This window comes from Oryctolagus cuniculus, chromosome 11, assembly GCF_964237555.1.
Source record: "Oryctolagus cuniculus chromosome 11, mOryCun1.1, whole genome shotgun sequence".
In the NCBI taxonomy this organism is placed as follows: Eukaryota; Metazoa; Chordata; class Mammalia; order Lagomorpha; family Leporidae; genus Oryctolagus; species Oryctolagus cuniculus.
The window spans coordinates 112,368,584-112,381,304 of NC_091442.1; the positions used below are offsets into that span (position 1 = coordinate 112,368,584).

Consider the following 12,721-nt stretch of genomic DNA (forward strand, 5'->3'; position numbering starts at 1 on the left):
CTGTATTCCCCAGGTGCCCACATGAGAGTCCTTCACTCCATTCCTGCCCCCGGCCTCACCTCCATGAGCATGCTTTGTTCATACCTGCTGGCATGTTCAGGTGGGGGGAAACGGAGTTCTCAGTAGTGCACAAGACAATGTAGACAGGGCACTCCTTCATGGCAAAGTTCACATGGGTTTCTTCTCTTTGCGATCCTAGAAGCATTATATTTAAAAAAAAATAACAAATTTGAGATTGAACAATTTTTAGCATTTTGCCATATTCACTTCATATGTAGATGTTACACATATATATACTATTTTTCTAAAAACAGGGATATTAATATCACATAAAGTGGGATTCATGACAATGATCATAGAGTGAGGAAAGATGGGTATATTTTCATGTATATGCTATAATTCAGTGAAGACTAGTTATAACTCCCTATATACCAAATACTATGAAATCCACATAATTTGTATACACTATCTATATATATTTGCTGCCACATATAGGAGAAAGCATAGAATATTTATCTTTCTGTATCTGGCTTATTTCACTTAGCACAGTGATCTCTAGTCCCATTCATTTTGTTGCAAATGCAAGGATTTCATCCTTTTTTGTGGATGGCTAATATTCTATTACATATATATATATATATACATTTTATAAATACAATGTATATGTAATCTTTTTTAACCCAGTTATCAGCTGATGGACATCTAGGTTGACTCCAAACCTTTGTTATTGTGAATTAGGCTGCTGTAAATATGGGAATGCAGGTATCTCTTCCATATGCTGACTTCACTTCCTTTGGCTGTATTCCCAGTAGTGGGATAGCTGGGTCATATGGCAGATGAATTTTTTAGTTTTTGAGGAATATCCATATTGCTTTCCATAATAGTTGTACTAATTTGCAATTTCACCACAAGTGTATTTGGGTATGCTTTCCTCCACAACCTGACCAGCATTTTCTGTTTATTTGTGGATAATAGCCATTCTAACTATGGTGTGAGATGAGGCCTCATTATGGTTTTTATTTACATTTTCCTGAACTTTAGTGAACCTGAGCATTTTTAATATGTCTATTGGATGTATGTATTTCTTACTTTGAAAAATGTCTATTCATACCCTTTGCTCATTTCTTAACTGGATTGCTTATTTTGTTGTTGCTAGGTTTCTTGATCTCCATATATACTCTGAGTATTAATCCTTTAGATGCATAGCTTGCAAATATTTTCTGTAAGTTGTCTTTTCACATTGTAAATTGTTTTCTTTGCTGAGCAGGAACGTCTTAGCTTGATATAATCTCATTTGTCTATTTTTTCTTTTGAGTTTTTCCCAAAACTCTTTGCCTAGCCAATGCAGCATTTCCTCTGTTTTCCTTTAGTAATATGAGAGTTTCCAGTCTTAGGTTTAGATTTTCAATCCAGTTTGAGTTTACTTTTATATAGGCTGTGAGGTAGGGGTCTTGGCTCAAACTTCTGAATGTGGAAATTCAATTTTCCCAGAACAGTTTGTGGAAGAGACTGTCCTTTCTCCATGGAACATTTTTAGCACATTTGTCAAAAATTAGTTGATTTTAGATGTGCTAATTTATTTCTGGGGTTTCTATTGTCCTACATGTCTGTTTCTATGCCAGTATCATACTATTTTGGATATGATAGCCCTGCACTCTGTCTTACATCTGGTACTAGAATATCTCTAGCTTTTTTCTGTTATTGTTGCTGTTGTTGTTCTTTAAGAATTCTATGGCTATTTGAGGTGTTTTATTTTTCCATATGAATTTTAGGACTGTTTTTTCTAGTTTTGTGAAGGATGTCATTAGAATTTGTTAGAGATTGCATTGAATCAATAAATTTCTTTGGGTAGTATGAACATTTTATTAATAATATTTTATTATTAATATTAATGCTTCCAATCCATGAACAAGGAATATTTTTCCATATTTTGTATCTTCTATTTCTTTCATTAATGTTTTATAATTTTCATTGATGAGCTCTTTCATATCCATGGTAAAGTTTATCCCAAGATATTTACTTATTTGAAAGTCAGAGTTACAGGAGGGTGAGATAAGGAGAGACACAGAGAGAGAGAGACAGAGACAGAAACAGAGGGAGAGACTCACATCTGCTGGGTCACTCCCCAGTGGATGCAATGGCCAGAACTGAGCTGGTCCCAGGCCAGGAGCTAGGAGCTTCTTCCAAATCTCCCACATACATGCAGGGGCCTAAGCACCTCTGTTGCTTTCTCCAGGCGCATTAGCAGGGAGCTGGATCAGAAGTGCTGTCGCCAGAACTCTCACTGGTGCTCACACGGGATGCTGCCCCACAGGCAGAAGCTTTGCCCACTCTGCCATAGTGCAGGCCCTGGCATTTACATTTTTTTGCATCTATGGTCAATGGAATTGTTCTTTTTCTAAAGACCTTTATTTATTTGAGAGGTAGAGTTACGGATAGAGAGATGGAGACAGAGAAAGGTGTTCCATCCACTGGTTCACTCCCCAAATGGCTGCAATGGCTAGTGCTGGGCCTATCTGAAACCAGCAACCATGAGCTTCTTCCAGGTCCCCCATGTGGGGGCAGCAGCCCAAGCCCTTGGGCCATCCTCCACTGTCTTCCTAGGCCATAGCAGAGAGCTGGATCAGAAGGGGAGCAGCTGGGACTCGAACTGGTACCCATATGGGATGACCACACCAGAGGCAGAGACTTAGTCCACTACCCCACAGCACCAACCTTGATGGAACTGTTCTTATAAGTTCTTTCTCAGCCAAATGATTGTCAGTGTATAAGAATGCTATTGATTTTTGTGGGTCGATTTTGTATTCTGAAACCTTGTTGAATTCTCTTATCAGCTCTAATAGCCTCTTTGTGGAGTCTTGGTTCACCTATAAAAAGAATCATGTCATCAGCAAATGGGGATAATTTGACTTCTTCCTTTCCAATTTGTATCCCCTTTCTTTTTCTTGCCTGATGGCTCTGGCTAAAACTTCCAGAACAATATTGAATCATGTGTTGATGGGCTCCTGCGGTTTCAAGGGAAAAGAAGCGCCTTTCTAGTTCAGTGCTTCTCGAAGGCCTCAGGCAGCAGATGATACACGAGACGGGACTGTGCTCTCGAGAATATCTGGACAGACAGGACAGGAGGAAAAGGCCACGTGGAGGAAGCAGCAGGGAGTTAAGGTCCAGAGAGGAAAAGAACACACATTCTTTTTTTAAAAATTCCAAAATTTAGTTTACTCAAGAATTACATCTTTCACCAGAGTTACAATCTAGTCTTCACTTCTTTTTTTTTAAGATTTATTTATTTATTTGAAAGACGGAGTTACAGAGAGACAGAAAGAAGAGGTCTTCCATCTGCTGGTTCACTCCCCAGATGGACACAATGGCTGGAGTTGCACCAATCTGAAGCCAGGAGCCAGGAGCTTCTTCCAGGTCTCCCACACGGGTACAGGGGCCCAAGCACTTGGGCCATCTTCTACTGCTTTTCCAAGCCACAGCAAAGAGCTAGACTGGAAGTGGAGCATCTGGGATTCAAACCATTGCCCTTATGGGATGCCAGCACCGCAGGCAGCGGCTTTATCCACTGCGCCACAGTGCCGGCCCCATCTAGTCATCATTTCTAAGAGACTAAGATGTTAGCTCATCGCGAGTGTGCATATATAAAGCCATAAAATCCTATGACATAGATGGATTTGAGTTTGTGTCTTCTTATTAAAAGGGCAGGACTCCCAGGGATATGTGTTTCAGGCTTCATTTTACCAAGGATAGAATTGCAGGTTGGGCCGGCGCCATGGCTCAACAGGCTAATCCTCCACCTTATGGCGTCAGCACACAGGATTCTAGTCCCGGTCGGGGCACCGGATTCTGTCCGGTTGCCCCTCTTCCAGGCCAGCTCTCTGCTGTGGCCAGGGAGTACAGGGGAGGATGGCCCAAGTGCTTGGGCCCTGCACCCGCATGGGAGACCAGGAGAGGCACCTGGCTCCTGCCATCGGATCAGCACAGTGCGCCGGCCACAGCGTGCCAGCCGCAGCGGCCATTGGAGGGTGAACCAATGGCAAAGGAAGACCTTTCTCTCTGTCTCTCTCTCTCACTGTCCACTCTGCATGTCAAAAATTTAAAAAAAAAAAGAAAAAAAAAGAATTGCAGGTTGGGGGGAGCAGTGTGGGTGAAGAATTTTTAAAGTTGACCCTAATTACAATTCTACCCAGCCTTGTCACTTAAAATGTCACTGGCCAAGGACTTAGGCTCTTTGAGCCTAGGTCTCCCCATCCATAAAGTGAAAGGTGTAATTATGCCTTGCTCTCCCTATGGTTGTAAGGATCGGCTGGGATAATGGCACCAAATTTAACAAAGCCCTTAGAAGAGACAGTGCATGGAGTTCCTGCTCAGTGAGAGGGAGCTAATATTATTAGTTTTGTTGAACAAACAAATTCTGCAGGCACCCTGCAGCAAAGACATTCGAATATGTCTGGTGTCCACTTCAATCATATTTATCGTGCTTACCCCGTCCTCTGGGCCACGGGCAGTATGTACAGGCCAGGAGCTCTGTTGGCTGCATCAGTGTTGATTGTGGAACCACCTGGAGGACTAGAGGCTGTCCCTTCCTCAAGATAGCCACGCAGGCCCCATGGAACGCGGGGCCCTGCCAACTGTGCTTGGCACGGAGCAGGTAGGCAGCAGTCTTGGCACAGCGTCCGTCCTGGCTGGGCAAGGTAAGCCGACAGATGTTGGCTCCGACACAGACCTTGCCCAGGAGAGCAGGAGCCCTGGTGTCAGGATTTGCTAATTGCGTCGCCTCCTGGCACAGGGGCCTCACACAGCCTTGGAGTAATTCCTGCCTTAGGAAGGAGCCTTCCTGCCTCTCATTTAGTGGCAATTTCTTTCCTGGGGACAAAGCCTGGCTCCGTGATGAGATTGGGTTGCCTGAAAAAGGCTTCCCTTTCCAGGTGGGCTGATCTCTAGACTGGAAGGAAAATTGACTTGGCCACGTTCACCTGGTGAACTCATAAGCTCAGTAGGGCTATGCTTCACATTTGAACACCAGCCTTTTCCACTGAACTTTACCACTTCAGGGCAAGTTACACTGAAGGCTTAGGTCATCCCCAGCCAGAGAACCCACTGAAAGAATACACGTTTCCTGCAGCCTCCTGCCCACCGTGTTTCTAACGCAGCACAGTTGCACTTCACAGGCAGAAGGATCTGGCCCGTCATAGCATGAACCTGAACTCTGAATTCAGCCTCTGCCACACTACAGCCTTGTAACCTTGCACAAGCGATTCCCTTTCCCGGGGCTCGGCTACCTTGTGTTTAAATGTGTATCTCTGGGCTCTCTTGTAAATGTGTATAATAGAGCCTCCTCTCTTGTGCTGTGAGGATCCAGAGAGATGAGTTATATAAATGACTTAATATTGTGCCTGGAGCATCTAAGTGCTCGTTAAAGGCCCCTACTATTATTTCATGTAGCTAGCTGCAGAACAAATAAAGTCACATCTCTTTTAATAGTGCAATTAATTTCTCAACCTTCCTTATGTGCCCAGATTGCTAAGAAGCACAAAATCTCCTACCGGGACTCTCCCCATGGCCCCCTGAATGGTGCAAGGACGCTTAAGCAGCACCAAAGAGCCTGCACTGCTCCAGATGCTTCCCAGGGAGCAGGTGGGCCCCACTGCCCACTGCTGTTCAGCGCAGGCCGACGGGAGAACCTGGCCCTGCCTCACATACTGTCCTCTATTGCTGCAGGGGTGCAATGCTCATCCAGCAACACTTAGCCAAGACACAGAGTGGAGCGCAAAGGCAGTCTCTGTCCTCAGTGGAATGCACATCTATAGTTCAGGATGCCACCAAGGGCCCAGCCCCAGGCACAGCCACACTTGAACAGCAGGTGCTGGTCTTGATGCTTGTGTGGGATGTGGTTGGTATCGACTTCCCAAAGGCATCCCATGCTCTTTAATTATATATGTGTGTTTATATGTGTACCTACAAACACACACATATCACATTGAAGCACACAGACACACGCCAAGCATAGGGTGATACCTGTTAGTGCACAGATGATATCTGTACATAACCACTAGCTTTTTTACATGTATACATATATGTGTGTGTATGTGTGTGTGTGTATTTGAGAAGCAGAATTATAGAAAATATGTAAATATATTACAGAATAGATATAGATATATTTGAAAGGCAAAATTATAGAAAAAGAGAAAGAAAGATCTTCCATTCACTGGCTCACACCCCAAATGACCACAGTGGCCAGGGCTGGGCTGGGCTGAAGCCAGGAGCCAGGAGCTCCATCCAGGTCTCCCACATGGGTAGCAGGGGCCCTAGCACTCAGACCATCTTCTGCTGCCATCCCAAGCACATTATCAGGGAGTTGGGTCAGAAGCGAAACAGCCAGTACTTGAACCGGTGGCCACATGGGATGCTGGCATCATAGGCAGTAGCTTAACCAGCTGCACCACAACACCAGCTCCATAACCACTATCTTAATCTACTTTGGCTGCCATAATAAACCACCATAGATTGGGGGCCCTAAATCATGAGAGTCCAAGCTCAAGGTGCCAGAGGATTTGGTTCCTGGTGAGGGCTCTCTTCCTGACCTGGAGACCGCCACCTTCCCTTTGCGCCCACACCTGGCCTTGCCGAAGTGTGCATGCTGAGAGGGAAGGAGGGAGCTCACCTGCTAAGGCCACCGCTCCCATTATGAGGACCCCGCCCCCATGACCCCATCTAACTTCCCAAGGGCCCCATCTCCAGTAGCCTCACACTGGGGATCAGGCGTGTATCTGAGACAGGACACACGCATTCAGTCCATAGGTCACCTGCTAGTATTAATCCCATCTCACATGTGAGGAAACGGAGGCAGAAGGAGGTGGAGTAATTTGCAGTCTTTAAGCGGTAAAATTTGTGGGCTGTTTGGTTAATAGACTAACACAGTATAACAGGCTTCTGAGTTCTTCCTATCATTACTTTTTAATGAATCTTGGGTTTTTAAGTTTTAGCTCTTTGCTCAGCATTCTCACACTGAGCCTGTCCCCAGACCCACACATGGCTGAGTGTGGAAGAGGGAAAGTCTCTGGCTGGTGCAGTCCCAGGAATCCACCTTCTCCCTCCCCATCATCATCCAGCCCTGGACATTCTGGTCTTCCCTCTTCAGGGTGAGCCCTGGAGGCAGTTTTGCCTTCAATGACTGGACCCCAGCCCAGTCAGGTTGGTTTCGGTTCATTAGAAAGGGTCTAATAACACTGGAACTTGCAAGCAACAGGCTCAAGGGGAACATTAGCCTCCTCCCTACCCTCCACCTCTTCCTCTGGGCAGACACAGTATAATCTTCTCGTCACCCATGACCTGTGTGGCTACTGACGTTGCTTCTTGTCATCCCACCTTATCTCCCCTGCTGAAGTGCGAACTCATCAGTTTGAGCAGAACAAAAATAAAGAGATGAGTTTGAAAACTTGGAACATGCAGAGCAGTGAAGTATGCTATTCTAGCGCCAGATGGTCTGAGTTTTAATCCTGACGCCTCCTGCACATCCTTGGGCAATTTATTGGACCTCTCTGTAGCTCCATCTCTGTATCTGTAATATGGAGGCCCTAATACTAACTCATTAGACTGTTGGAGGGTCTGGTGCTGTGGCATAGCAGTTAAAGCCGCCGCCTGCAGTGCCAGCATCCTATGGGGGCACCAGTTTGAGTCCTGGTTGATGCACTTCTGATTCAGCTCTTTGGTATAGCCTGGAAAGGCAGTAGAAGATGGCCCAGGTGCTTAGGCCCCTGCACCGGCATGAGAGACCTGGAGGAAGTTCCAAGCTCCTGGCTTTGGATTAGCCCAACTCCAGCTGTTATGGCCATTTGGGGGGTGAACCAGCAGATGGAAGACCTCTCTCTCTCTCTCTCTCTCTGCTTGGCCTCTGTAACCTTTCAAGCAAATAAATAAATCTTTGGGGGAAAAAAAAAGACTTGGATAGGATGTGAGGACACTTCACAAAGTTGATGGAAAAATGAATTGAAAGATAAGCTGCTTTTGGTGCCAAAAAAGAAAAAAAAGTGAAATCCATGCACACAAGAAGTTTTCAAAATTTCATGGAAAATGTATGCATGAGAAAGCTATGAATGGATTTCAAAGAAGTTTTTTAGTATTTATTTATTTATTTTAAAGAAAGAGTGACGGAGGGAGAGGAAGAAACAGAGATATGTCTTTCATCCATTAGTTCACTCCTCAAAAGTCAGCAACAGCCAGAGTTAGGCAAGGCCAAAGCCAGGAGCCAGAAACTCCATCCAGCAACCCATGCACTCACACCATCATCTACAGCTTTCCCAGGTACATGAGCAGGAAGCCAGATTGGAAGTAGAGGAGCGGTGGCTCTAACTGGCACTCTCATATAGGATTGGGCATCCCATGTGGAGGCTTAACCATCTGTGCCACAATGCCTGCCTCGAATTTTCTGCACCAAAATAAGCTTATCTTTTAATTCCATTTCCATGAACTTTTTAGAGTATGCTTGTACATGCCAGCTGTGGTTGACGTATACAAAGCATGCCATAAAGGTGAGCTATTACAAATAAGAATGCTAGTTCCAGCACTCCTTACCTTTATGACTGTGGGCAACTCGTTCTTTCTCTCCAGCTCTGACTTCCTCGTTTGTACAATGCAACAGACAGAAATAAAACCATATTATGGCTGATGAAATCTGGTTTCGAGTTTCAATCTGTCCCTAAGTAGCTCTGGATATTGGCAAGTAATTCTGTCTCACTGTGCCACAGTGTTTGCACCTATAAAGCAAGAGAACAGAATGAGAAAATCTCAGAAATCCTATTACTCCAAAGATATGTGTGTCTATTATCTTACTATATTGCTGGGCGCAGAGAAGGTACTCAACGCCAATGATCCTTTAAATCCATAATATAGTTTTACTGTTCATATATAATTACGATTACTTCATGAGGTTGTATCAAATGGGAATATGCTTACAGTCTCATTTGCTGTTTACAACAGTCTACTAAGAGAATAGTACAGATGAGAACAACTCACATTGTTCTGCTTATCGCGTTCTGCCTTAAATACTTAACTTGCTCTACCTCATTCAGTCTCCACGGTGCTGCTCTGAATTTAGTACACTTGTACCTTGGGGTCCACAGGGAATTGGCCCAGGACTTCTAAAGATACCAAAATGCTTGAATGCTCCAGTCCTCTATTTAAAAAAAAAATTGTATAGGATTTGCATATAACCTATACACACTCTCCCATATACTTCAACTTGTCTCCAGATGACTTATAATACCGAATACAATGTCAACCCTACATAAGTAGTTGTTATACTGTATTTTTTAGGGAATAATGACAAGAAAAGTCATCAGTAAATGTTTGGCACAGATGCAGTTTCTTCTCAAGTAATTTCAATTGATGGTTGGAGGAATAGAGAGAGCCAACCGTGTTTACTCTTACACCCACTGTTCAGATGAGGATGGGAAGTCTCAGAGGGCTGAGTAACATGTTTAGTGGTTCTCAACTAGCAGGTGGTGGAGCCGGGCTGCACAGGAGACCTTAAGACAACAGCTATTTCACGGGCAGGCAGTTATTAACGAGCCTGCCTTACAGATAGAGATTCCGAGGCTCAGTCAGCAAGCAACATGCCCAAGTTCACTTATAAATTAGTGACACGGTCAAGACCAGAAACCAGGCTTTTCTCCCCTCATCTGGAGTGTGCTGCACTGTGCAGCTCTCAGACCCGCTTGCTTTTGGAATAAATGAATACAAATGAGGGCTGATTTGTATTCATTTTCAGCTATCTGACAGATTTACACTCTCTCTGCTGCACACCTCCAACAAACACAACCCTGTGCATACTCTTTCGGGTCTTCAGGGATTTGTCCTCTCTCTCCAACTCACTCCTGGCCCTGGGAAACTCAGATAATAGCCCCATCTGTGACCATGTCAGTCCCAGACTCCAACAGGAGTCAGCAAAACCTTGGCAGGTGCCATTGCTTTGTCTTGTACAGAAATCAAAGATGGAGGTCCCTAAGCACAGATGACAGAACCACCCAAGAAAAAAACAAGGAATGATCATTCCCAGGACCGGCAGCAGTTGGAAGGAATTACCCAGACTAATTAAATGTGAAATAATACATAAAGTGAGTGGGTACAGCATGGAGGGAGGGAGGAATTACCACGCCCCCCCTTTGTTTGACATGTCTGTATTCACACCACATCGGTCATTTTGGTACCAAGTCTCAGGAAGTTTCCTTGAAGATGACATCCAGATAAGACATACCATTCTCCTTCAAATAAAGATTGTCTTTATTGGAATGATTGATGAATACATTAATGAAAGATAACTAATAGCTCAGAAAGATCAAACACAGAGCTTAGGACATGGTACGAGTTCAATAGATGTTTGTTGATTTAATTCATCCAGGCTTCTAGTCATTGAGAGCCTAGACAGCTGCAGTAATACCCAGTGAAGTGATAGAATTTCCAATTAAACATGTCTGAATTCAAGCCTTCCGATAAACTGCTCACTAGCTCCCCCAGCCTGGAGGGGCTGCTATCTACAGCAATCCTGATTCCTTCCAGATACATTTACTTACAACATTTCCTTGAAAATGAAGCGAACCCTGTAAAAGGAATTCAGTAGTTGCCACATTCATTTTGGCAGATTTAAGAATTTTGTTGACACAAATGCAACTCAGAGAGTTGCTTTGAATCGTGGGTGTCATTTATTCATACTTTTATTCAACATGCGTGTGTTTTAGAGGGGCAGGTCTGGTCTTCCCCTGAGACCTCAAGGAGCATGAACGTCAGCTTAGAAAAGCAAAGTTCAGCCTGAGAATTGAATAACCCTATTCCAGGGAACCGGACTAACAGTCAAAGTCTGCATGTTGACAGAGCTGTCCTGTTGACACCAGAGAGTCACACTGCTCTGATTTTTCCTGCAAGAAGGAGACCATTTAACTGCTGGTTTGTGGAGACAAAGCAAATCCAGGGGTGAAGCTGGGGGTGCAAAAGGTGGCCTTGATTTGAGAAGGCAGAAAGCATCTTCCCCCTGAGCCACTAGGCACTTAGTCTCAGGGCTGGGAATGTTGACATGACCAAGGACCCTGTCATGGAGGAAAGGGTTTGCATGGTCCCTTGACCTGTGGAGGCAGCATGGGAGAAAGCATGATCAAGGATGACACGGACCTGGAAGCTGGACAAGGACATGCCCCAGGAGAAGCCTCACAGGCTCTGTCTGGGCCTGCAGAACAGCGTCTCAGAGGTTCAAAGTCCTTAATTGCAAAGGAGACTTCTGTAGACGTGACTTCTGAGATATTAATGAATGTGATGATAATGTGTCTCTTCAGCTGGGAAATCCAGAAAAGCCACCCCAGAGAGCTCACATTTATTTTTATTTCATGGGAATTGAAAACTGCATAACAGACACAATTTCTATAATCACACTGGCTTCTAGAAAGCTCAGAGGAAATTTTTCGATCAACTCAAATATTCATTGAGAAATGTTTACTGAGTACCTACCCTGGGCCAGCTTCTCTCGATGCCTGGCTGCAGCGTTCATTTCCATTTTTAAGAAGAAATTCCACTTCTAATTTATGCTATCTTGCCTTTTTTATATTCTCTTGTACGATGCCTGAAATTCCTTCTGAAACAAGGCCGGGTATAATTAAACTGTGTAATACAACTGCTGAAGGAAGCTGACATCACTTTCAGACGCATCCATCATCATTTCTCATGTTGGTTAGTTTTACAATTTACGAAGAACTTTTACATGCATTATCTCTTCTGGTTTGCATAGCAATGCCTGGAGGTAAACCAGGGATTACTATCCCCATTTCATCCAGAAGAAACCTGAGGCTCAGTGTGGCTAAAAGATCTACTTAACAAGGACGGATCCTGGACTGCAATTCATTACAGGCATTTTTACTCCAGTTTTATTTGTGTTACACCCAGGTGAATCATATATTTTGGAACACGATATGAGAGCAGCTCACAAAGTTCATGGAAAAGGAAATTAAAAGATAAATTTATTTTCCTATCAAAAATTTTGAAACCCATATATATGCAAAGTTCATAGAAAATGCACATTACAAAAAAAAACTTATCAATGGATTTCCAAAGTTAACTTTTAATTCCCTTTTCCATGAACTTTTTGAAGTACCCTTGTGTTTCATGGCATCCAGAGAAAGACAGGCCACATTTGGAACAGAGTGTTCAAATCTGTACGCCTTATTTTATTTTCAGAGAATGCCCAAAGAGAGAAGGCATCTAGATGCTGTGTTGTAGGGGGAATTATCCAGGGCCCGGGGATAGTAGTCTAAAGGTTAGAGTTCTATGGGCAGCATGTCAGCCATCCTAAAGTACTGTTACCCACCTGTGATTTTTGAGTGGCATAAATTGAGCAAACGGGTGGATAGCAGAGGAGTCATACGAAGCTGTGCCTGCCTGTTGGCTGTCTCTCCAACCTCCATTCTACTTGTGTGAATAAGGATACCTTCCCTTCAACAAGCACAAACTCAACTCAAATGGGATTAAGCAATAACAATATTATCATCTCACATCCCTCGATGTCAAGTGCCCTGGGGGCGAAGGGGAGCAAGCATGGGGTGCGTAGGAACTCACAGCATCTCTGACAACTCCTCCTGTCTTCTCTGTTCTGATGACAGCAGCGATAGCTTTGTTCAAAGGTGGACACCATTATATGCAGACACAAAGTGACTGCTGGTAGCAAACAGGACTGCACACT

The 12,721-nt window shown here is 44.1% G+C and overlaps 1 long non-coding RNA gene across 1 annotated transcript in view; it reads right to left on the reverse strand.

Annotated features, from left to right (window-relative positions):
* LOC138844427 (uncharacterized) overlaps positions 1 to 8,717 on the reverse strand; it is a 51,331-nt gene extending 42,614 nt beyond the window's left edge. Inside the window, exons 1-2 of the long non-coding RNA XR_011380266.1 lie at positions 8,575 to 8,717; positions 85 to 195 (exon numbers count right to left, since the gene is read on the reverse strand). This is a non-coding gene — a long non-coding RNA (uncharacterized lncRNA). The remainder of the gene's footprint in view (positions 1 to 84; positions 196 to 8,574) is intronic.
* Positions 8,718 to 12,721: the final 4,004 nt, after the last annotated feature.